The sequence below is a fragment of the Equus przewalskii genome, chromosome 15 (genome assembly GCF_037783145.1).
Source record: "Equus przewalskii isolate Varuska chromosome 15, EquPr2, whole genome shotgun sequence".
In the NCBI taxonomy this organism is placed as follows: Eukaryota; Metazoa; Chordata; class Mammalia; order Perissodactyla; family Equidae; genus Equus; species Equus przewalskii.
This window is the reverse complement of record NC_091845.1, coordinates 64404682-64428933: the sequence shown is the minus strand read 5'-3', so window position 1 is coordinate 64428933 and position 24252 is coordinate 64404682. Positions and strand designations below refer to the sequence as shown.

The 24252-nt window shown below is 38.9% G+C and overlaps 1 protein-coding gene and 1 long non-coding RNA gene across 3 annotated transcripts in view; one reads left to right on the top strand and one right to left on the bottom strand.

Annotated features, from left to right (window-relative positions):
• KCNH8 (potassium voltage-gated channel subfamily H member 8) overlaps window positions 1-24252 on the top strand; it is a 337559-nt gene that overhangs the window by 49414 nt on the left and 263893 nt on the right. The gene's annotated exons all lie outside the window — the stretch shown is intronic.
• LOC139076196 (uncharacterized) lies at window positions 432-23341 on the bottom strand. The gene is made up of 3 exons (XR_011527562.1): window positions 23121-23341; window positions 3031-3098; window positions 432-1711 (listed from the first exon to the last, which is right to left on the bottom strand). It is a non-coding gene; the product is annotated as an uncharacterized lncRNA (long non-coding RNA).

Here is a 24252-nt window from a genome sequence, read left to right as displayed (position 1 = left end):
CAGTAGAGTAAGTTTAAAAGCAAAATTACAACTATCTATATGACATATTTTGAAGCAAGATAGAATGGCCTCAATTTCCAGAAATATATTCTGTCTATAACCTGCTATAGCATTTGAAATTCTGCTGGGGAAATTGCTTTTGTTTGATGCTAATAGTAGGTAATAGTGTGCATTCAAAACTAGTATTTTTATAATGCAGTGGTTTAACGTTTGAAAGTGTTTTGCTGTATTTTTATTAGCTCTTGATAACATTTTGAGCTAGGGATTGGTGATGGTATTTTTATCTTCATCATCTCTATTGTCCCTTCTTTATTGATAAGGAAATAATGACCAAAAGTTGAAGGAACAGTTTATCCCATAACCATTGTGGGACGGGCTTAATCCAGACCATCTCATTTCTGTTTTCTTTCCACTCCATCATGATCAAACCCTTGATGAAAGATGTGTTTATTAAGCATCTATTATAGAGTTAGGGAATTTCAAAGTCTGTTGATACAGTTTCTTCAGAGGGCCCCACATTGTTGGAGAGACAAGTCTTATGGGTCAGAAACAGCTAGAGAAGGTTATAGACAGTAGTTGATTTTAAGTACTAAATTGTGTGGTAAAAGCGTTAAGAATTTAGATAATGGAGAAAACAATATGGGTTGGTTTAGGTCAGGGAATGCTTTGTTAAGAGGTGAGATTGTCCAATTATTTTAAAAAGTTAGATAAAAAGGAATAGGAGGCCCCCTTTCAGGGTAGATTAAAAGCTTTATGAGGAAGGTCATCAAAACTGAAAGTGATAGTAAAAGTGATTAATAAGACATGGTATATTTTAGGGGAAAATGCCAGTAACTCCTATAATCAAGTGTTTCCCTGAGCCTCACCAGCTATGATCATAGGAACGTTTACATCCTCTTTTGCCAGCTTGAGGCTTCCAGGGAACTCCCTGACCCCCAAGCCTATTCCCCGCTGTCATCACCTACCCTTGTACCCACTCGCTGGCCCTGCCCAGCCTCCTGCGGTTCCAAGGCTCCAGCGTGTTCATTCCTTTTACTAGTTGTGAAATGTTCCTTTCTCTGCCCTGTTCTGCCTTTTTAGAAGGGATACCACAACAGAACTGCTTGGTTCTGGCAGTAGGGCTTTTTTCCCCCTAGATTCCCACAGCCTTCTTCTTCCTCAAGGTACTTTCACGCTGACAGAGTAGATAAATCAGATGTGGAGTCTTAGCCCATCTATTCTCCATACCGAACAGAGAAGCTCCCGTGTGTCTCAACACGCAGACAGCTCTAGACGTTTGCTCTATCATTTGACAGTGGAGCACCTATTGCTCCCTTTGTATTTGGGCAGAATTTACCACTGAGTATCAGATTGGTGTGCTGCAGTGTTTTGCCTCTCACTACAAAAGTGAAAGGGAACGATGCTCCATCTTCCTGAGAATTCCCCAGGAGCCGGGACATAGCACGTGACCCAAGCTCAGCCAATTAGATGTTGCAGCCTGAGACGTTGATTCTGGAGCTAGTGACCAGGAAAGTAGGGCTGGTTAGGAGCCATGGTCCAGCACGGATGGCAGTGGTTTATAGCAGTGGTCACATCTTGCAGAAGCACTGGAGTCTTGTAATTGGACTTGCCTGCTTTTTGATCCTTTAGCTCAGATCTTCCGTGTCCTCCTTTTCTTTTTTCAGTTTGCATCTTCCTCTAGTCTTCTTGCAGATTCTGCCAAGCCTGATATCTTTCCATCAAATGTTAGAAAGATAGAAAGTGAGAAAATGTTTGTTTGCTTTTTTAAATTAAGATAGCTTAAGTTAGTTTATTTTTCTTGTAGCAAAGTGCTCTGACTCAAAACAAAAGATCCTATTGCCAAGTCTGGCTTATTCGATCATGCCCACATTTCTTTTCTTGTGCCAGATTTTCCCCGAGAGACCCCTAGTCTGCCCCTTGTTTAGCTATTATCTTCCCCTACTGCCCAGAAGGGGCTGGACAGACTTACATATGCCTAATCCTCATGAAAGACAGCTCTGTTCCTTTTCTGAATCTTCTAGCTCACATGTATGTTGAGAAAACGAGTAGGTACTCTTCAAGGGGTGAGGAGAGAGAAAGTACCGCCTACTTCCACGTGTTAGGAATTTTGAATTCCTCTTCTGGTCCAATATCACTAATATTCTCACCTAACACTCACATCAGTGTCTGAAATGGACCCTTTTACCCAATGAAAGACTTTGAAATGGAAACAAAATTTCTGAATGTCTTCAGAAACCAGATGTTCTTTAGCAACGTGCTCTTCCTGCTATCTGATTATGTGGAGGTCTCTATACCTTTCATTGTCTTTGAGCTGTGTACAACTCTGTAAAGCATAGATAACTAAGGGTGCAAATGATTCTTATCCATAGATGTACAAATACATTTTGTCTGGTGAGGACAGACACTTTTTCCACCATGGAGAAAGCCAGTTTTTAGTCTATTTGTAAGTTCGTTTCAGCATTTCTTACTGCCTATGTCTATGGTTCTTTAGGATTTTTCTTTGAGTTAGTTGTAACATTTGGCTGGTTATCTCATTAGTTAATAAATTAATATAATCTTTGGCACCTGCACCCTGCAAATTTGTAGGAGATTTTATCTTTTTAAAAAAATGATCCTTTAACAATCTCAGTTTACCAGATAGGAAATATGACACTTTAAGCCTCTAGTGACTTGAACATAGCTAATGAATGGCAGAGGTAAAATTTAAACCCAGATTTCCCAACTTGAAGTTAAACAATGTTTTTACAGGAAAGAAGTGATAAGTAAAACAGGGATCCTGTCACTTCTGTCCAAACCTGTAAATAGTGTTTTAATGAGCTTTCTGCTTCCAGTATCTTCCCCTTGATTTTGCTATATAAGCCACTGACAGATTATTATTCTGAAGCAATGCTATATTCGTTTCTCCTGGACCATTTCTCCTAATGACTTCTAGGGTCAATTAGAAAGATTTTGAACTACTGACTTTAGAATTTCATTCCCCCCTACATCTTGCCCTACATACTCTCTAATATTATATCTCAAACAACATACCTGTATTTACTCATCTTTGTTTTCTCCATTGTGAGGCCTTCTTCTGCTCTGATTTGCCAAATCCAATCCTGAAAAGTCAATTTGAATCAATTTTCACCTCTCCTGTCAAGTTTTTGCAAATCTACCTGGCATGGAGCCATTGGCCCTCCCCTAGAGTTACAGCAGCTGTCCATTCAGCCATTTGGCAGTCAGTCCTGCAGCTTTGTAGGGGCATGGAGGCCTTTATGTTTCATGTTCTTAGAGGCAATATGTGCAGTAGTGAAGAACATAGGTTTTGGAGCCAGACTGCCTGGCTTCAACTCAGCTCTGCCACTTCCTCCCTCTACAACCTTGGGAAAGTCAGGCAATTTCTCAGTGGTTTGGTTTCTTCACCTCTAACAAGATAATGAGACTTCCTATCTAATTGGATTGTGAGGCTTACATGAGTTAATATATGTCAAGTGTTTATAAACGTATTTGGTTCAAAATAAGTATTGTATAAAACTTTACTGTTATTATTGACATTATTTCTATTTTACTCACTTGAGTTATTTTCTCAACTGGATTTTAAGTTATTTGAGGACACAAATAATTAAAAAAAGTTTTGTACAGCATATGTCACAAATTTGATGCTTACTCACTTGGCAAAGGGGAGCTATTGAAAGCTTTTGAGTAGGGTTTTATGTGTCAAGGCACTATTTAAGCACCATGCAGCAAGGTATTGGAAAGGTTATTGGAAAGGCTGGGTCGAGGACTACTGCATTAATTCCAAACATACAATAGTTTTTCATTCATCTCCAATCAACAAACATTTATTGAGTATTCACCAATAAATTTGCCATGTGCCAAACATAAAGATCCATCATAGGGATTCAGAGTGAATGAGTAACCATTCCAATCTTTAGGGTACTTAACACCCAGTACAGGAAAATTAATAAGTAAACGAATAGGGACAATCATTGCTGAGCTTTATGACAGAAGTATGTATAGGCACAGGATATAATGGGAAACAAAGGCAGGGACAGAAATGGTTTCTCCAAGGAGGTAATTCTTAAGCCAGCCCTGAATAGGAGGCATTGGGAGGTAAAGGTATGGGAGTCTTCTAAGCAAGTAGAGCAAATTTGTGAGGCCAAAAGCAACATGGCAGTGCAGGGCTACTGCAGTGGGGAAGGCTTGGCTGTAGCACAAAACAAAGCTGAGGAAGTAACAGGGCTCCATCTTGCCATAAAAAGGATTTAGACCTTTTCGTATGGCCAGTAGAGAATGTGTGGAGATTTGAATTTCTATAAATAATGAGCACTAAGATTTATAGGCTATTGTGATTCTAAGTTAGGCTTCCTTTAAACATTACAGAAATAAGGATGTATCTTGTGCATGAGCGCAATTAATATGATAGTGACCCCCAAAGCCAAGAACAACAAACTTTCCCAAAGAACAATAACAACCAATGCCAATCCCACTCCCCAGTGATGTTTTCGATGTTTTCCTAACACAGGGAAATACACTATGTTTGGTTTTTAGGGCATCTCTTAGAATGTAGAATCCCGTTGAGTATGCCATAGCTTTTGAGATGAATTAGCCGTCTCGTTGAGAATAGGGATCTGCAGAAATAAGACACATCTCAGAAAATATGGAGGGAAGAGAGATGGGAAGAGAGGGATCCCAGTCAAGGCCCATTGAAAAAGCCACAAAGTAATGAGAACCTCAAAGCAGTGACTAGTGACAGGTGAATAGGTGACAAAGACAGGCTGACTGGCCAACATCTGCCTATTATCAGCCTCATGTTTACGGCAGAAAATTATAAAATAGGAAATGTGTTGTAGGAAGGGATGGCTTGACGTTGTGAAGGCTTTTTTTACCCTCCCTTCAAATATTTAGCTTTTACCACACCGAATGTTCTTGCATTCATTGTATTGTGTCATTTTACTAATGCATAAAGTCTGATAGTTGTTCATCGCTAATCAGGTTGAAATAAATCATGTTATGTGCTAAACTGAGCTTAATTCTACCCTCTCTTTTTCATCTGACAGGGTGCTTTTAGAACAATAAGTTCTAGAAATGTCAGAGCGCAAACAAACCTTCATTCTCGAAGCAATTCACTAATGTTACATAAATCATTATGAGAAACAAAGGACATCACGCCCTAAAAGGCAATCTTTTCAATCATCTAACAAAAGAACACTCCCTCAAATTTGTAAATACGTATTCTCAGGTTGCAATATTAAAAGTTCTTATAGCTACTGAATAAAAATTGTTATTTGTGTAATTCATACAGCAGAAATGTGCGTAAGTCTTTAGTTGTTGGAAACCATTTGTGTATCCATATTTATATTCTTACATAAAAATATATTACATAAAGAGGGACCAGCCCCATGGTGCAGCAGTTACGTTCACAGGCTCCGCTTCGGTGGCCCGGGGTTTGCAGATTCAGATCCCAGGTGTGGACCTATGCACCGCTTGTCAAGCCATGCTGGGGTGGGCATCCTACATATAAAGTAGAGGAAGATGGGCACCGATGTTAGCTCAGGGCCAGTCTTCCTCAGCAAAAGGAGGATTGGCCCCAGATGTTAGCTCAGGGCTAATCTTCCTTAAAAAAAGAAAAACTTGCAAAAATAGATTACGTAAAGATTTATATTTTAAAAGTCTGTTAGCAATGGGTACCTAAAGTTTCTCGTTATAAGGAGTTTTCTCTTATTTTCATAAACAATGCTGTATTCAGTAAAATGTGTAAATCACCACGAGCCTATTGACAAATGACAGATGTGGTAGTAAAACAAAGTAGTGTGTGATGTAATATTACTGTTTCAATTTAAAAAGTGAGCGGTTCTGTCTGTCCTGATGAACTGGGTTTCGTTCCGCTAATTTCATGATCTAGTGCCACAGTTAATGAAATTCAGAGTAAGACCTCTTTTTAAACTGTTTTGCTATAAATGCTCATGTGATATGAATCTTGGTACACATTTTTATTCTAAAACTGAGGAATATAGTATCTTGTTCAATTAATTATTAGGCTTGGTTAAAAAAGAAAAAAGCTAACTGATCAATTTGTCCCTTATATCATTCCAGAAACTAATACAAGGCAGCTTTCAGAGATACAAATAACTGATTAAAATGATTTTCCATAAAAAAACTTAAAAAACAATAAATGGGTGAGGAAATAAGAATGAAATAACAAAAAATAAAAGTAGAAAATAAGATAAAGCCCAAGAATATAAAAGATGATATAAAAGATGATCTTGAAAACTTGCTAAATGTGGTTCAAAAATACGTCCAGATCAAATAGCAAGCACAAATAACTTGTAGAGTTTTATTTTTAAAGATAATTAAGGAATAATTAATAAAATGTATTAAATGAATAAAGTTTACTAAAATTTTATCTTCTGTAAGAAAGGTGGCACATCTTTAGAATTTACTGATAATTTAAATAATATGGCACCTAAGCAAAGTTGCAAAGCTCTTATTACGTACACCTTTGGGGTTTCCACTTTTTTTTTCCTTCTGGAAGAATGCTTTTTTATCAGAGTATAATCAGTGAGATCTTAAGCTAATTATGGTTTTAAATTTTACCTGTGGCCTTTAAATTTTTAATTGTTAGTCCAGCTTCATCTTTATCAACTAATTTTTGCTCTAGGTTTGGTTTAACCCTACAGGATGTACTAAGGTCAATTTATAGTAACTGTAGTTTTAGCCCATAAATTAAAAAAACAAACATTCAGACACGAAGTTTCCCAAACCATTCACAGTACAGTGAGATTTCATTGGTGAAATTCTACCCGTAAAGTTGTGCTGTTTAACTAACTTTATATCCTCAAGTTAAGCATAATAAATGATTGGGATACTTTCAAGTATGGAAATGAAAATAGAAGTAATGATTATTCTCTTAAATTATATTAGATACTCATGTATGCTGCTAACAACATTTTCATCATGATGTGTTTATGTTGTCTTGCTCTCATTCTTTGTTTTTATCTAATTAGTTTTCAATAGTCAAAATTCAACAACTATTTTTTATGGACCAATTATGTGATGTTGTGTCATTTAATCTCACGTTCTCTCCCCAAGGAGATTAGCTGGACCATTTTACAGATAAGAAAACTGTGGTTTAGCAATGTTAAAGGATAGTAGTGAGTGACAGAGGGAAAGTAATTAAATACAAACCTAACATTTTTGAACACAACACTCCACCAGATGCTACATAGCACAATTCCCCTTAATTGTGTTCTTAATGGATGCCCTATTCAAGTCTGAATTTTTATGTCACAAACCCTGGGCCACATACATTAATTCAGCAATCTCTTGGGGCTTTGAAAAGCTGTCCACACTAATGTTGTCCATTAAATCCTCAGTGCAAGACAGGATAAGTGCATGAGAGCTCAAGTCTCCCACCTTGAAACATGAGTTTTCTCTTCACTAAGCTCCATCCTATTTTCTTTTTAAATGCATCACTTACATTGTTACTCAGGGGATAACAAGTTGATTGCTTTCATATTTTAGATCAAAACCATTGGATGTTAATTTATATTTCCCTGAAAACAATTCATTAAGTCCTTTCCATCTAAAAACAAAATAACACTAACAAAATAAAACAAAATGAGAGGTCAATTCATTGGGTTTGACAGATTCATCACTAATTTTAAAGATAAAAGCTGGCAATATCAACTTCATTAACATATCTCCTGCACCAAATTAGTGAGTTAGGAGAACCAAGTTAAAAAAAAAAAAATGTCCTTCTTGAGTTAGAGCTGGAAGTGCAAACAGGCCCCCTGAGGAGGGTGACCATATGCCACATGTCTCGGTTTGCCTGGCTTATGCCTGTTGTACTGTCATTCCATCTGATTTAGCATCTATCCAGGTTTTTCAGTTGTTAAGGACACGTTATTCTTCATTTTGTTAATATGAGCTGGGTTGGGTTTGATGGATTTGGGCTTTGCTTGAGGCTTCTGCCATAGTCTGGTCCAGTAGTTTGTAAGACTCACGTGCAATGAAGAGATTTCTCACTTCAACTTGTGGTTAAATCTGAAAGACAAGGACCCGACACGCCTGTCTTTCTATTCTCAACCCTTTTCAGCTCCAACATCCCTTCAAAGACTGCATGCCTTGTGCTTGCTGATAAGACAGAGGGCTCTCAGAACTCGGTGACTGGGACCCACTAACTCCTTCTGTGCCAGATGCACAAAGCTGCCAGGTTTTGGGGTTAGTGGGAAATTTTCCTCATGGTGTGGAAAATGTGTCTGGAAAATAAGGGATGGACAGTCCTGCTCTACAGAGGAGTCTGTAGTTGTGTTTGTCATTCATTGTATGATTTAAGTCTACAACTATATTGCATGGCTTGGAAAATCTTTTTTATTTTGGAAAAACCCCTTTGGCAGCAATAACAGAACAAAAAGAAATCAATATTTAATGAAATATTAGGTACTGAATTTACAGTTATTTAAGAAAGTTGATGATAAACATGTAACTTGCACAAAAAGTTTGTTGATATTACCACCCATTATGCGGACTGTAGACTTGTCACTCACCACATGACCGCCAGAAGATGCAAATTTGCCGAAGAAGCACCCATGTCCAGCTCAAATTCTGTTTCCATTTTCTTCAAAAGTGATTAGAAATTTAGAACCAAAGTATTTAAAGAATGAAGTGGCAAAAATACTCATATTTGCAATACGTAGCAAAATGTAATTATTGCAAACAATGCTTTCAAACAGGAACATATTGAAATGGATTCTTACAAAAGAAGAAACTAAACAAATTAAATAATGAGAGCTCAACCGGTGTAAAAAACTTAATTTCGGAATTTTATAATTGCACTTTGGAATATCATGAGTTTTGAGAAGAATGTTTTGTGGGCGTTCCTCTCTTTGGTCGAATATGTTTATATATTTTGAAATATTTAAATTTGGCTAAACATTCCAAAGAATCATAATATAGATGACTTGTTGGTGTATTATAGAGAAATGTTTGGCAAAGAAAGTTATACATAAAAGCAAAAAAACTCAGTATCTATAAGAGTAGTCACATGTTTCAATATAAAAATATTAAAATTGAGATTATACTTTATGTAACGTGATTCGCTTTTTGCTTACCAGGTAACTTAGCACTTAAAGAGAGAATAATTCTTCAGTAAAAATTTTATGGCGTACAAGGAAAGGTCAAGTAAAATGTCCATAATTTCTTATGTATTATCTGTAACATGCATCTTTGAAGAAGTTTGCAGGTAATTATAAAAAATTTAAAATAATAGGACCATATTGAAAGAATGCATTTTCAAAATAATACTAGTGACATGACACTAGAGATGGATACGATAAGAACCCGTGTAAAGTACCTAAATATGTGCATAAATACTTTTTTTGTTGTTTCTAAACTTATTTCTCTTGGTAAAGTTTTGTAGGGCTTTACAATCCTTTTTGAGAAATTCCTAGTTAGTGCAGGATACAAAATTAATATACAGAAATCTGTTACATTTCTATACACTAATAGTGAACTACCGGAAAGCGAAATTAAGAAAAGAATTCCATTTACAATTGTATCAAAAAGAATAAAATACTTAGGGATACATTTAACCAGAGAAGTGAAAGACTTGTACTCTGAAAACTGTAACACATTGATGACAGAAATTGAAGACTACACAAATATATAAAAAGATATACTGTGCTCATGGATTGGAAGAATTAATATGGTTAAAATGTCCATACTACCCAAAGCAATCTACAGATTCAGTGCAATCCCTATCAAAATACCAATGGCATTTTTCACAGAACTAGAAAAAAGTCCTAAAATTTGTATGGAACCACAAAACATCTTGAGTAGCCAAAGCAATCTTGAGAAAGAAGAACGAAGCCCGAGGTATCATGCTCCCTGATTTCAAATTATACTACACAGCTATAGTAATCAAAATGGTATGGTACTGGCACAAAAACAGACACATAGATTAGTAGAACAGACAAGAGAGCCCAGAAATAAACCCATGCTTACATGGTCAATTAATCTATAAGAAAGAAGGCAAGAATATACAATGGGGAAAAGACAGTCTCTTCAATAAATGGTGTTGGGAAAACCAGACAGCCACATGCAAAAGAATGAAACTGGACCACTTTCTTAACCATATACAAAAATAAGATTTAAATGTAAGACCTGAAACCATAAAACTCCTAGAAGAAAACATAGGTAGTAAGCTCTTTGACATCGGTCTTAACGATATCTTTTTGGATCTGTCTCCTCAGGCAAGGGCAACAAAGACAAAAATAAACAAATGGGACTGCATCAAACTGAAAAGCTTTTGCACACTGAAGGAAACTATCAACAAAAGGAAAATACAACCTACTGAATGGGAGAAAATATTTCCAAATGATATCTAATAAGGGGTTAATATTCAAAATATATAAAGAACTCATAAAACTCCATATCTAAAACCAAACAGTCTGATTAAAAGATGGGCAGAGGACCTGAGCAGATATTTCTCCAAATAAGACATACAGATGGTCAACAATCACATGAAAAGATGCTCAACATCACTAATCATCAGGGAAATGTAAATACAAACCACAATGAGATATCACCTCACACCTGTCAGAATGGCTTTTCTCAAGAAGACAAGAAATGACAAGGGTTGGCAAGGATGTGGAAGGGGAGACCCTTGTGCACTGGTGGTGGGAATGTAAATTGGTGCAGTCACTATGGAAAACAGTATGGAGTTCTTTAAAAAATTTAAAAATAGGGGGGCCGGCCTTGTGGCCGAGTGGTTAAGTTCACGCGCTCTGCTTCAGAAGCCCAGGGTTTCACCAGTTTGAATCCTGGGCGTGGACATGGCACTGCTCATTAGGCCACGCTGAGGTGGCATCCCACATGCCACAACTGGAAGGACCCACAACTAAAAGTACACAACTATGTACCGGGGGGCTTTGGGAGAAAAAGGAAAAATAAAATCTCAAAAAAAAAAAATTAAAAATAGAACTACTATATGATACAGCAATTCCACTTCAGGTATTTATCTGAAGAAAACAAGAACACTAACTTGAAAAAATATAATATATGCACCTCTATGTCCATTGCAGTGTTATTTACAATTGCCAAGATATGGAAGCATCTTAAGTGTCCATCAATAGATGAATAGATAAAGATGTGATATACATATATGTGTGTGTGTGTGTGTGTGTGTGTGTGTGTGTGTGTGTATGCCATGGGACATTACTCAGTCATAAAGAATGAAATCTTGCCATTTGCAACAACATGGATGGACCTAGAGGGTATTATGCTAAGTGAAATAAGTCAGATACAGAAAAAGGCTAATACCATATGATTTCACTTATATGTGGAATCTAAAAAACAAAACAAACAAACAAAATAAAACAGAAATAGACTCGTAGATACAGGGAACAAACTGGTGGTTGCCAGAGGGAAGGGGAAAGAGAGGATGGGTGAAAGAGGTAAAGGAGATTAAGTACAGACTTCTAGTTATAAAACAAATAAGTTACGAGATGTAATATACAGTATAGGGAATATGGTCAATAATATTGTAATAATTTTGTATGGTGACAGATGGTAAGTAGACTTATCATTGCAATCATTTTGTAATGTGTATAAATCTTGAATCACTGTGTTGTACACCTGAAACTAATATAATATTGTATGTCAACTATACTTCCATTAAAAAAATAAATAAAAATAAAAATTCCTAACTATTTGAGTATGTATTTCTTTAAATCAAAGGCAATCTCTGATAAAATCAGTACAACTATCAGAATCTGGAAGTGAACATTGCTTATGTTTAATGTTCATATCAGGTGAAGAAGTATTTTAAAGTTTTATTATAGAAGATATGTGCTATTTTTACTTTATAGGAAGAAATTTATTTTGAAAATAGCTATTGAATAGAACTTCTTATTGGTTTGCCAATATATTAAAACCAAACTATCAGTTGTTAATTATGTGTGTGTGTGTGTGTGTGTGTATATATATATATATTTTTTTTTTTGGTGAGGAAGATTGTCACTGAGCTAACATCTGTGCCAATCTTCCTCTATTTTGTATGTAGAACACTGCCACAGCATGGCTTGATTAGCGGTGTGTAGGTCCACACCTGGGATCCTAACCTGTGAATCCCAGGCTGCTGAAGCAGAGCATGTGAACTTAACCACTACACCACTGGGCCGGCCTCAATTGTTAATTAGGTGTTTTAAAAAGTATATAATTTAATCATCTTATTGCTCCCATTCACTTTTAAATATAGCCTGATTTGCATGATAAATTATATGGTCTCCCTGCTCATGTTTAAAGGATACATGAAAATTAACCTGATAAAGGAAGGGGAGAAGGTCATTCCAGGAACTGGATTCTACTGTGAACTGAGGCTGCTACTCTCTCTCTCTCCTTTTTGTCATAATCATTTGTGATCTTGGAAATGGAGTTATGTTGGCTAAACATGGCTGTGGAGCCACCCCTCTCTATAATGGAACAGTTATAGAGGTGGCTGCATAGAAACCCCCAAAGCTGTCTACTACCAGTTGACTTGAAATTGCAAATGATAGTATTAACTATAGCACCCTGTTCCACAAATAAAGAGGAATAGAGTTCTGAATGGGAGTTTAAAAAAAACAAAAAACACTATTATCACACAAATGGTGTCAGGTTTTCTTTCCTTTTAAAATTCATATTTTGGCCAAAATAATTTTTTTAAAGTATTTAACCAAACACTTTAAACTAGTTGGGAGAAAAACTTGGTATTGGAGAGGATAATCACACTCCACTGGAAATGAGAGATTGGAAGAGATCTTAGCTTCACTCATTATAAACAAAATCAAGATGCTTGTTAATGAACTTCAACCATATTGAACTGTTCATTCAAATGTTCCCAGAAGTCTTTTCCCTTGGTCTTCTTGAGTCTTGTCAAAACGAAAGACAAGTATATATACAAGGAGACCAAGTAATGAGGTACAAGGAGTATTTCCTAATCTTATTAGTGAGTAGATGGTCATTTAAAAATAAAAAGGCCAAAAGAGAGATCAAAAGAATACAGTGTTTAAATTATAGATCCGTTTATCTACCCACCCACCTATCCATCCACACAGTCATTCATATGTTCCACTAATACTTAATGAGTGTATATTTTTGACATATTTCATTGGCAAAGACTACAAAGACCTGGCCCTGATCGTAAATTACTTACGTCTAATGCAGGGATTCAGTGTCAATAAATATATTTCAGTGTGGCTAGGAGATTTCTGCGTGTATGTCACCAGTTTTGGGCAAAATGAGTTCTTTTCTGAAAACTTAGAAAAATAATTTCTTAGAGTTACTTTTTATGCTGGTAAAATTCTCATCCTTAAGTAAATACAGTTACTCTCCACTTAACTTTTCTAGTTCATTTCAACAAATGTTTATTGATTGATTCCGAGCCAGGCATGGGGGTACCGAGAAAACTGATAAAACGCCATCCTTATGTATGAACACAGAGGGCATAGACACACATGATGATTTGAAAAACACCTGCTGATGCTCCGACCAAGGTGTCTTCAGCACATTGTGAGAGCACGGAGAAGGGGCATCTAATCTGACCTGGGAGTGCTGGCGAGGGGGAATGGTGTCAGGGAAGACCTCTGGGAAAGGTCTTCAAGGATGGATGAAAATTAACCACATAAAAGAAGGGAGGGAAGGATATTCCAGGAAGTGGGGAAAGTATGAACAGAGGCACAAAGGTGATAAAATGTGTAGTGGAGAATTATAAGCAAACTTGTGCTGCAGAAACATGATGAGAAGGGCATCATGGGCTGGAGATGAGCTGGAGTGAAAGACTGGGATCTGTTGTGCAGGGACTTCCATGGGCTTTCAAGAAGCTTGAATCTTGAGACACTATTGAAATTATTTTAGGTGGTGGTGGGGATAGTGACAAGTTCAGTTTTTAGTTTAGATCAGGTTTTTCAACTTCAGCACTATTAACATTTGGGCCAGAAAATTATTTGCATTGTTGGGGTTGGGGAAGAGCCTGTACTGTTTGTTAGAGGATTTTGAGAACATCTTTGGCCTATACTCTCTAGACACTAGTAGCATTACACACTTGTGACAACAAAAATTGTCTTCAAACATTGCCAATGTCCCCTGGGGGGTAATATCACCCTCAGTTTTAGGTAAATCACCCAGAGGATGAATGTCAGGGGGACAGACAAGTGGTAAAATCCAAACTGAATATGGAGGTGGAAATTTCAGGGAGAAATCAGACAGATATGGCAGATAATTTGGGAGACATCGGGATGGAAAACCTGGGAAGAAATAGAGAAGTGAGGGAGTGGGGTGCTGGGAGAAATCTTGGGTTGGGTTTTTGAGATGGGGATTCAAGGTGCCTGAGTTATATCCAGGCAGATCTGTCTGGCAGGCAGTTGAAGATGCAAACCTGAAAATCCATGAACAAGTTGGGTCTTGAGGGAGAGACTTGAGTGTTGCTAACTTAAGTGAGGATGGAGGTGGATAGAGAAGGAAACAACAACTGAGGGGGCCAACAAGTGAACCTTTGGGGACATAAAGAAATTGATGAGTGGACAGCAGGCGAGAAAAGTATCAAAGGCAAGGAATAATTAGGGGTAAGAGAAGAGCTAGGAAAGTGTGAGATCATGTCTGCCAAAGAAACAGGTCAAGAAGGAAGCTGTTTTAGCAACAGTGCTACAGGAGGGCATGTTCAAACAAGCAGTGAGAAGTGGTCTTTAGACATAGTGGTGAGTTCGAGAGGAAGATACGAGACTTAGTGAAGACAGTGTTATTCTGCTCTTTAGACTTGGCGGCTGGCACATAGTGGGTGCTCAAAAAAATGCTCATGAGGTGAATGAAAGAATCAATAAGTAAATTATATTGAATTTTACTAAATAAAGCACCTCTTTTGAGAATATAGAAGCAGGTCTCTGTGCCTACATTTTTATTATAGTCTTTGGCTGTACTATTACATTAAATGTCATATCTAAGAAAATAGAAAAAATTAATGCTTCCCCCTTAATTATTTTATGATAATACAAAATGATCTGTTAATGTCTGTGAAGCTTTTTGAGACTCTCAGAAATAGGCATTGCAGGCATGTATTTTTATTATGTCCCTTTCTGTACCAATATGCACAAATAGACAGCTGAATTATGCCAGTGACGAAATAAGTCCAATGTGTAATTGGACTCATTTAACGTATAAATGAGCATTTGCATGTCCTGAAATATGCCAAGTTGTGTCTAGAATGCTGTGAGCAGCTGTCTCATGTGTCTATTGGCTTTTCTCACCAAAAATCTAAACACTAGATATATTACACGTTGCCAACGTGGTGTGTTCTGGATACCAAAATGGGGGGAGGTTCTTGCGTGAAATTTTAACGTAATTGGTATGATTTCAGGGTTATTTTTTCTACACGTAGTTCAGGATAGTCAGTGTACTTAATATCAATGGGCAATTCTACTAAGATTTTTTAAAATAAGAAACTAGTTACAGCTGAATTTAATAAAACTCTAGCGTGTATAACCTTCACCTGTTTATCTGCTTGTCCCACAAGTTGAGTCAAATGCTAAATGCGACAGAAATTAATTTCCCGAGATTCCGTCTCAGTTTGAGCAAATGTCATTTGCTCCTCTAGTCGATGCTGTAGGAAAGGAGCTGTGTGAAATCTTCCCAGTTGGAAATTTTCTACGTTATGTTTCTACTCATAAGGAGACATTTTATTCTTTGTATTTATTCTCAAGAGAGTACACATTTAATGCTTCAAATGTCATTATTTTTATTCCTGTTGTGCATCTTCAGTCTATAAAAAATATTGTGAGTGGTATCTGTCCAGAAGTTGTCTGGGTGTTACCAAAGTGTAAATTCGCTCTCTCTTTATAGTTAAATTAACACCCGAACTCATTTGTACACGTTTCAAGAACTGGTAATATTGAAAAGAGTGACACGCGATTCTCAGTCGGCTCAGTATGACTTGAACACTTGTCTGTATTGATACACTGCTGCGTACCACGAGGCACAAATAATAAGTATAAATTATAATTCTTAGTCTCAGAAGTTAGCAATCCTTTTGGAGAAAAGAGCTCTATAGAGCTCAGCACACGTTTAGAAGGTGTTTAGGATGGGAGAGATCCATGGACAACAAAGGAAGTCAAAGGAGGCTTCATGGAGGAGGTGGTCTTCTTCCTGTTTTTGCTGATGTTGATAATAGTCCCAAAAGGAAATTTGTTTTTCCCAATTTGTACTAGAGTCCTCTTTATGAGTGGGAGTTGGGAAAAGGGGAACTGAATTTGCCATTTGGAGGAGCACAGAGTTAAAGCAAGGGATCAAGAGACATCAGATCTTCAAAATTTGGGGACTCAAAGGGTGTTTTCCCATACTTTCCTTATTCAGGAAACAGAACCACAGTCTGCTTTGGGCAGAGCTAATTTTTACTCAGTCCTTGAGACTTGCAGTAGCAGGGAAGTGGCTCCTGAAAGAAAGGACTTTTTATTTTATTTATTTATTTTGAGGAAGATTAGCCCTGTGCTGACATCTGCCACCAATCCTCCTCCTTTTGCTGAGGAGAATTGGCCCTGAGCTAACATCTGTGCCCATCTTCCTCTGTTTTATCTGTGGGATGCCTGCCACAGCGTGGCTTGATAAGTGGTGTGTGTGTGTCTGTGCCCCAGATCCGAACCGATGAATCCCGGGCTCCTGAAGCAAAGCACATAAACTTAACTGGTACACCACCAGGCCAACCCCTAGGACTTTTTAAACATATTTATATGTATTTCTACTTTCTCAACTCCTTCCCTTGGCTATTCTGGCGATAGCTTTTTCTTTGCTATTTAAAGCATCACGCCTTTTTATTTAAAAAGGTTTGTTGTGATTGCCATCACAAGTAAACCAATAATCTCTTTAGTGCTTAAAAGTTCATTTACTAATGAAAATAAATCTCGAAAACGCGCTTTTTTTTTCAGTTAGTAGAATCATCTGTATTTCTTGAGCACAGTGTCACTGCGCTTCCTAAGGCCGAGGAAGCATATTCATCTCGAAAGTAATGCTGATAAATTTAAGGAAAGACTTCCATTTTAAAATAGAGTAGGTTATTGTAAGCAAAGCTAATTTAGTCTTTGGGAGTTTGGAGGTTCTTTAACACTTACCCAGAGATTGGCTATTACATCGTAAGACATTCCAACCAGTCATGTGGACTGTCTTAAATTATCCAGGAGTTGAAATCTCCGTCTCGGAAGTAAGCAAATGATCGCGTCTTCACCTGCGCTCTCAGTACAAAGCAGTGCTTCCTCCACTGGCTTCCAAACAAGAAGTGCTTATAGGAAGGCGTATTGTCAGTGGTAGCATGAGACCTGAGAGAAGCGCCACTTGTTCACTCCAGTTGCCAAGGAGAGCAGTCACATTCACAAGCCATATGCTCACTAAAGACCCGGCAAAACCGTTAGTGAAAGACATGCAGGTATCTGATGCGTTATCCACCACCTGTGTAACATAGACTCCTGTTTGCTCACTATTGTTGCAGCCTGGGCTGAAATGGGGGGAAAGCCTCAGGCTTTGAGCTCAAAGAAGAGAATTCTTAGGGGAGGCACTGGATAGGCCAAGGCTAGAGATTTAGTTTGAGAAGCCTGTGTTCCAGACTTCGCTTTGCCAAGAGTAACTAAGTGACCTTAGACGATTTACACTCATTTCTGGTTTTCTTCTTTGTTTGTACAATATCTTCTTTGAACTAGGCAATCTCCAAGATGCCTCCCAGTTCTAACAAAAGGTCCTTTTAGAATCTCTCATGTATTTCTAAGAAAGCCTTTAACATTTGATGAGTGAAGAGACTTGCCATTGCATTTAAAAATGGAGAGAGAGGGATGGAGATGGACAGCAGCGCCAGGCTCTCAACGACAATCCCTTTTCCATCTACTTGCTTTCTTTTCCTATTATCTGATTTTCTCTAAAGTGACATTACCCAAATGCATAAAATGAAATCATATCCTTTCAGACTGTACGCCTAGCTATGTGACGATTAATGTCCTGATTAGTACACAGGGCTTAGTAGAAAATAATGCAAGAGCCCTACCACAGGGTTGAATAAAGCTTTCTATTTGGCGTTCCAATCTCATTTGAAGTGTACCATACGAGAGAATTCATTTTAATATTTCACCTTCTTTTGTATGGTACTCTTTTTTTCAACATTCCTTTCTTCAAGATTGTCTTTATACTTCTGAAATTCCACTGTGGTAGATTCTGACACATTGTGAAATGGCTGTTTTAGTGTTATAGCAGGTTAAATTTCATATACCTATCAGCAAAAAAAAAAGTGATAAGAAAAACTGGGCATTTAGATCTATCCTAATGGGATTTATTCACATTTCTTAGTGAGTCAATTGAGAGATAAAAATAAAGGACCTTGGCGGGAATACGATGGTGGATTCCTTTGACAGCGCCACCTGGACAGAACCCTGTTACTGCTAGACCCCAGAAACATGATGAGTTTCTAATATTAGTGCTGACAGCTACTTTTTTCACAGTAATATGAAACCAAAATTATCTCAAGAAAATTTGTATTTTTATTTCAGTAACGCCTGGTTAATGTCACTATTCTCAGCCCTCAGCCAGATCGCCTCAGTTCTCCAATACAGCTGTAATACTTGATCTTCTCATTGACTGCATGTTTTAGTCACTTACTCTACGTATATCTACCACATGCCTATCATTTTCAAGGTTTGCGTGAATAAGATAATGTGGGCAGAAAAGACAGAGTCCCCACCCACCATGACTTATATTGGGGAAAGGGTAAGAAAAACATGTACAATGATAAGAATGCAAGAGCAAAGTGCCAGTATGACAGTCATAGAACAGATGTCATGAGGAAGTGTGTGATTTATTTCCAAATGGGTTTTCTTAACACAAGTACTTTGATTTAAAGGCAGGGAGTTTACAGCTGACTCGAATGATCAGGGGAGGCTCCGTGCAGGAGGCAGAGCTTGAGAGAGCATTGAAAGATACGAAGTATTAGGATAAGCAGAGAAGGCAGGATGGCGTGAACCAAGGCGACGTTTCTCAAAGGCTCTGTACCACTGCTGATGTGCCCAATTTACAGACGTGACATAAAATGATATTGAACCACAAGGTGAGAAAGTTTTCTCTTTCCAACTGGCTTTCAATACTTTTATTCAGGAAAAAAAGTCCTCAATTTCATGCTAATGTATCTTTAATCCCTTGCTATACTTGCCAGTTAACTATCCCTCTTCCTTCCCCCTGTTCTTTCACACATAGCCAGTAGGGCCCCAGGCTCAAAGACGATGGCAGACAACAGTAACTGTAATTCAAAAACGGGACTCAGATTGCATTTGTCTTTTAGTTCTCTTCACCTTACAGAAAGTAATGCTAGATTTCCATTCAAAATTGTGATATGAAATGTTTTAATCAAATCAATATATTAAGGGAAAACAGATAATCTAAGGAAAAATGGAGGCAAATAATAGAACACATGTTATGTAGCTAGGGCAAAATTTGTTTGGGCAGTGTATGAATTTCGGAAAACACAGTGCCAATATAAATTATACTTAAGATGGTAAGTAGTTCCGTATGATAACCAGGAAAGTCATGATGGAAAGAAGCCAGAATAAGATTAGAAAGACAGGTTGTGAGAAGATCAAGGAGATCAGGGGATACTCGACTCATCAACTTAATTCATGTTCTGCCTTCTCTTGGGATTCCAGTAGCCTCCTTTACCTAGATTTTAGAAACTACGTCTTATTGATTCCTTCTCACATGCCAGGTATCATATTAAGTCTCTTGCATGTAATTATCACATCTTTCATCACAACCAACCTAAGAGGAAGGTATTAACCTGAGTATAGGAGTAAAGAATCTTACCAAAATGCACATAGCTAATGGCTGATAGAGTTGGGTTTGGAACCCAGGCCTATTGGATTCCAAAGCTCCTATTCTTCATCATGCCTGGAAACCCTACTCATCTTTAAGCCCCAGCGTGAATCCTAGCTTTTTCTGTCTAAGCCCAACTCTCCAACAGAAGGTCCATTCTCCTCCTTGGCCTTTCTGAAACTAGCACTATGGATATTTTGGTAGCGATTTTCTTCACCCCTTCACTAGAAGTGGTTAGGTTGTAGGTGCCCAGTTCACATGTCCCAAGGCATCCAGCACTGTACTTTTCTCATGGTCAAGGCTCAAGTTGATGGAATATGAGTGAAATTTTCTTCCTCTGCCATGGCTTATCACAGCAGTAGAGCTGTGCCATCTCAGGATGGAAGGGGGAACAGGAGCTCTGGCCAAGATAACTCAGGAACTACGTGGACAGGCTTTGCCTTTGTCAGATTCCAAGAATCTAATTAATTAATTTTGAGCAAATCAGCAACTCATTGGATTTGTTAAATCATCTTGGATTTTTTTCATACCTCGGTTTTATAACATCTGGGTTAAATAGCACAAAAATGGATACCTGGTAATTAGAGACCTTTAGCTCTCAGGAGAAGATTTTAACTCCTCTATTTTATCAGGGAGGAAACTGAAGACTTAAGAGGGTTTCATGAGTTGCTTCAGGCCACAGAGCAAGCTAAGGGCAGGCCTGTAACTACGGATCTCTCGACTCCTAGCCGATTATCTTCTATATTGATGGCCTTGAGCTTGGAGGTCATGTGCTCCGTCTTCCCACCCAGCTTAGGGATCCCTACAGTATCCCTGACTGATGTCAACAGGCGCTGCTTGTGAGCGTGGAAGAGGAACTCTTTATCTTTGGGAGCAATGTATTCCATTTTAAATTAAAGAGTGTCTTCTCCTGTATTGAACCCAATAGAACGTCACAGTCGTGTCTGTTGCTCTAACACCAGAGTTTCCTAGGGCTCCCTTTTTGAAACTGGCCTCTTTTCCATCCACATGAACTTCTTCTGTGATCCTATCAGTCCCAAGGCTTCAAACACATCCATACATTGAGGACTGTCAAATTTGTACCTCTAGACCCACCTTCTCCTCTAAACTCTAGACCCTTGTACATCCACCTCCTGGATCTCTCCCTGTGGATGGCTAGTAGTCATCTCAGAGTTAATACCAAAAAACAAGGTCTTAGTTATCCTCTCCCACCAAAGAGTTCTCCCTACCCCCCAGTCTTTGTCTCGTGAGACTTTATTTTTCCAATTGCTCGGGCCAGAAACCTGAAGTCATCCTGATGCGTCTTACTCTCTTTCATTGTACAACTAAAGCATCAGCTACCCTACTGCCCTTACTTTAAAATTGCTTCCAGAATCCAACAAATTCTTGCCAACTCCACTGCTCCCATTGTGGTCCAGGCTATCCTTCTCACTTGCACAGACAGCTTTCCCACCACCCTGTCTTGCTCCTCAACAGTCTGTTCTCACAGCAGCAGGAACATAAATCAAAATGCACCATGGTCTGCAAGCTCCTCACTGTCATCTGCCTTCTTTCTGACTTTAGCCTCTACTCCTCTCCCTCTCACTCAGTCTTCTCTAGGGACCGTGCCTCCTTACTGTTCCTCCAACATGCCCCATGAGCTCCCACCTCCAACCCATTGTATTTGTACTTGCAGTTCCCTCTGATTAAAACACTCTTCCCTCTGCCCTGCCCACCCACACTCACTCCCTCAACTGCCTTCACTTCTATACCCACCTTATCAGGGGAGATTCTGCCAACCACTCTCTCCCCAATATATTATCCCAACCCTCTGATTAATTTGTATCCATAGCATTTATGACTTTCTGACAAACTATGCATTTCCGTGTTTGTTTTTTTATCCTTCTCACAAAATAGTGAGCTCAATGAAAGCTGGAATTTTCTTTTATTTTTGTTGTTTCCTAAGCATCTAGAATAGTGTCTGCAAAATGTAGGTGCAATAAATAAATACTTGTTAAATGAATTTCTCCTTCACCTTGGCCGTTTAGCCAGGTCTTATACTCGAACTGTGTTGTCTCTAGAACCCATGTTCAGGAATTTGCCTTTGTTCCAATAAATAGCCTAATTTTAGTTTGGGACCATTAGGCAAAGTTGGCAGAACCTTTCTGACTCTGGATTTTTGCTATTTTATTTTCAACTATGATAATTACTAATATTAGCCACAGTTACCATTTTACTGAACTCTTACATGGCTATCACTCTCTCAAGTATTTTCCAATATCGTTTCAGTTAATCCTTACAGTGACTCAGTGGGAAATGCTACTATTCCTCATTTTACAGATGAGAGAAGTGAAGAGGTTTAAACAACTTCCTCCAGCTCTTACAATCAGTGAATGGCAGAGCAGAGCCGCGCTTCAAAGCCACGTGTCTCTGATTCTAATGTACTGTGGTGATCAAGAGCGCAGCCTCTGGGGGCAGAGAGATCAGGGTCAGCGCTGACTGACCACAGCTGTGTGATGTTGCTCAAGTCATTTTCCCCTCTTGAGCTTCGGGTCCCCATCTCGTAAATGAAGACAACAGTAAACCAGGGTTGTTAGGATGATTAGATGAGATAACTCTGGTCACATGCCTCAGTGCCGTCCTAGCACAGAGTAAAAGCCCAGTAAGTATTGCCACAATGGTAACATAATTAATAAGACTAAAATTTTCATAATTATTTTGCTACTATTGGATAATGCAAATCGTCTTAATGCTATTCTATCCCACCTCTATCTATATGAGTTCTTGCTTCAATCTGTATAATCTAAAAATTTGATAATGTCATCTTAATATAAACCCCTGATTAAAAGTGTGGAAGGATGTAGAGGTAAGGCTAAACCTTTACACAGGGAGAGATTCACCACGAAACTGCCTGAGCTTTGTTTGACTGCAACGAGGTAACAGTATGGCACCTTCTAGAAACATAGCTTAGTTTTACCGGTCTGTTCTGCTCACCTGAAAAAAGGCTAGCAGAGCTTTACTTTCCTCATCTAGGGATTTTTTACTTTCCTCACCTACTGGGACTAAATGACGTGTTAGGAAACCTAAGAAGGAACTCCGACGTCTACCACTTTGGGCAGACTGGTCTCCAGTTAGCTCTCTTTTTAGCAGTGCTGGAGGCAAGCTGGATGCTTGGCACTTCTAAAAAGAAGTGGAGAGGGGCAACCTGCTATTTCTGTGAATGCTCTTCATTGCTTGGTATCACAGGCAATGATGAAACGACCAGTAGCAGTTGCTACTATGTGTTGACTACTTACCGTATGCCAGGCACTGTGCTTGGTGCTGTACAAAATCTCACTTAATCTGCACAACAACTTTGTATACTGGATGTTACCGCTATTTTCGAGAAGCAGAAACTGTGCAGAGTGGGTATTAGTAGGTGCAGTTGGTGTCCCATCCAGATCTCCTTTACTGGGCTGGGGTACTATGTCAGTTACCAATTTGTGCCTCAGCTCCTAAAGCACTTACGCTCTGTGCTAACGGAATTCCAGTAGAGGGCGCGAGAGGGACACTGTGGGAGGAAGCTGCTCTTAGACCTATTGGTGGCGTGAGTGGGAGGACATCCGGTGAAGCCTGCCCCAGCATCGAGCCCAAACCACAGGCCCTCTGCAAACCTGCAGCCTTAGCCTAGCCATAACCTGTCCACAGCCCTCGTGACACAAAAACCAGAGCCACGCATGACTTGCGCCCTCCCTCCTCCTCTCGCCAGCACCCGGACCTCCATCACTCACACCCATGGTATCAGCTGTTGATCACCTGCTCCTCGCTTGCACTCTCATCTAGAGTGGCGGCCTGTTGCTTGCCCAACAGCCCAGACCATCTGCAGCCTGGCCATACCAGCAGACTTCACTGCTATTTGGTGAGCTGAACCACACTTCCTTCAAGTTTGTCCCTCCTTGGATTCTCTCTCTCAGCCCTAGGTTACTATATGATTACTCTTTTACCGTAGTTAGTAATTATTTATATAAAACATTTCCCGGGCTGGTCCAGTGGCGCAGCAGTTAAGTTCACACGTTCTGCTTCTCAGCGGCCGGAGTTCGCCGGTTCGGATCCCGGGTGTGGACATGGCACGGCTTGGCAAAACTATGCTGTGGTAGGTGTCCCATGTATAAAGTAAAGGAAGATGGCACGGATGTTAGCTCAGGGCCAGTCTTCCTCAGCAAAAAAGAGGAGGATTGGCAGCAGTTAGCTCAGGGCTAATCTTCCACAAAGCAAAACAAAACATTTCCCGTTTAACTTACCGTATGATTTTTGTATCCAGATTGGATCCAGACTGCTATAGACCCATCCCATAGCTGCTACAAGTACTGGCTGTGTAACTCGCAGCTGCCCCCTTCCTTAGATAATTGCCCTCAGCCAATGGCAACTGCCTTGCCCAGGAGGTTAGTA